This window comes from Pteropus vampyrus, unplaced genomic scaffold, assembly GCF_000151845.1.
Source record: "Pteropus vampyrus isolate Shadow unplaced genomic scaffold, Pvam_2.0 Scaffold255, whole genome shotgun sequence".
In the NCBI taxonomy this organism is placed as follows: domain Eukaryota; kingdom Metazoa; phylum Chordata; class Mammalia; order Chiroptera; family Pteropodidae; genus Pteropus; species Pteropus vampyrus.
The window spans coordinates 613547-616234 of NW_011889036.1; the positions used below are offsets into that span (position 1 = coordinate 613547).

The 2688-nt window shown below is 35.5% G+C and overlaps 1 protein-coding gene across 3 annotated transcripts in view; it reads right to left on the minus strand.

Moving 5' to 3' along the window:
• Positions 1–2688, minus strand: part of LOC105301930 (zinc finger protein 14-like) — a 40812-nt gene that overhangs the window by 12205 nt on the left and 25919 nt on the right. The window lies entirely within an intron of this gene.

Genomic DNA, 2688 nt, shown 5'->3' on the forward strand with positions numbered 1-2688 from the left:
ACCCTCAGTTTGCAGCATATCCTCTTTCAGGTGCCTCCAAGCCCAGCACTGGAAACTGCGAACTCCACATCATTTTGTACCTCCTACAAGTTGGCCTCAAGCAGCAACTGACCTTGGCCTGCACTAGAACCCCTCCCAAGAGGCCCCAGAACCAACATACCTGGTAGCTGGCCTCACACCACACTAGAGCACCACCCAATTAGCTTCACAAACAACACACCCAAGAGGTGAACTTGGCAAGCACGAGAGCACTGCTACAGCAAATCCCACTCCATGGGGTCTGTCCCCATACAACATCTGCTGTAATCACAGCCAGACCTCACAGCCAGTCAGCCTGAAGATCAGTCCTACACACTGATATGCCAATACCAATCAAGGCTCAACTACAACAGAAGGGCACAAACGACCTATACAAAGGACACCCCTGGAGTACCTAATTTATAGAAACAAACACAGGAAGGCAGCCAAGATGAGGAGACAGAGAAATATGTCCCAAATGATAGACTAGGGCAAAATTCTAGAAAAATAACTAAAGAAAATGAAGGCAAGCAATCTACCTGATACAGAGTTCAAAACAGTGGTTATAAGAATGGTCAATGAATTTAGATAAACTCAGTGAGAACATACACATAGAGGTAGAAACCATAAAAAAGAACAAATCTGAAATGAAGAATAAATAATTGAAATGAAGAATACATTAGATGGAATTACCAGCAGATTAGTTGAAGCAGATGATTGAATCAGCAGTTTGGAAGACAAGGTAGCACTCAACTGGAACAGTAAAATGAAAAAAGAATTAAAAAAAAAAATAAGGATAGTTGAAGTGACGTCTTTCTGGGACAACATCAACCATACCAACATTCGTGTCACAGGGGTACCAGAAAGAGAGGAATAGAAACCTCTTTGAAGAAATGACTGAAAACTTCTCTAACATAGTGAAGGAAATAGATATACAAACAAGTCCAAGAAGCCCAGAGTACCAAACAAGATGAAGCCAAAGAAGCCCACACCAAGACACATCATAATTAAAATGCCAAAGGTTAAAGACAAAAAGAGAATTTTAAAAGAAGGAAGAGAAAAAACAGTTTGTTACATACAAGGGAGACTGTCAGCTGATTTCTCAACAGAACCTTTGCAGGCCAAAAGGGATTGGCATGAAATATTCAAAGTGATGAAAACCAAGGACCTACAACCAAGATTATTTTACTCAGCAAAGCTACCATTTAAAATAAAAGAACAGATTAAGAGCTTCCCAGACAAGAAAAAACTAAAGGAGTTCATGATCACCAAAACAGCATTACAGAAAATGTCAGAGGAACTTTTTAAGAGAAAGAAAAAAAAGATTAAAAATATGAATAATAAAATTGCAATTACTACATATCTATTAAGCTAAAAGAGTTCATCACCACCAAACCACTATTATTAGAAATTTTAAAGGGAATTCCTTAAGAAAAGGGAGGAAATATAAATATAAATAATAAAATAACAAAACATATGTACCTATCAGTACCACTTTATATGTAAATGGATTAAATGCTCCAATCAAAAGAAATAGGATGGCTGAATGGATAAGAAAACAAGACATATATATGGTGCCTACAAGAGACTCACTTCAGATTGAAAGACACACACAGACTGAAAGTAAAGGGAAAAAGATATTTTATGCAAATGGAAAGTGAAAACAACAACAACAACAGAAACACCTGGGATAGCGATATTTATCAGACAAAATAGACATTAAATACAAAGTGTAAGAGATAAAGAACACGACATAATGATAATGGATCAGTACAAGAGGATATAACCTTTGTAAACATTTATGCATCCATTACAGGAGCACCTGTATATAAATATATAAAGCAAATATATAAATATATAAAGCAAATACTGATGTACATAAAGAGAATGACAGTATTACAGTTATATAGTAGGAGACATTAACACTCTATTGACAGCAATAGATAGATCATATAGACAGAAAATTAACAAGGAAACAGTAGCCTTAAATGACACATTGAACTAGATGGATTTAATTGTTATTTCACCCCAAGCAACAGAATATCTATTCTTTTCAAGCACACGTGAAACATTTTCCAGGAAAACTGCACGTTAGGCAACAAAACAAGTCTCAATAAATTTGAGACATTAAAATCATATTTAGCATGTTCTGTGATCATAATGGTATGAGTAGAAATCAATTACCTGAAGAAAACTAAAAAACAGACAAACACATGGAGGCTAAATAACATGCTACTAAACAGTAAATGGGTCACCAACAAGATAAAGAAATCAAAAGATACCTTAAGACAAATGACAATGAAAACACGATGACCCAAAACCTATGGGACACAGTCGAAGCAGTTCTATAAGGAAAATTCATAGCAATACAGGCCTACCTCAAAAAACAAGCAAAATCTCAAATAAACAATCCAACCCTACACCTAAAGGAACTAGAAAAAGCATACAAAACCCAAAGTGAGTAGAAAGAAGGAAATAATAAAGATTGCAGTGGAAAGAAATGAAACAGAGTCTAAAAAAAAAAAAATGCAAAAGACCAGTGAAATCAAGGGCTGGTCCTTTGAAAAAAAAAAAAAAGTTGATAAACCTTTAGCCAGATTCATCAAGAAAAAAAGAAGACCCAAATAAATACAATCAGTGACAACTAACACCACAAAACTACAAAGGTTT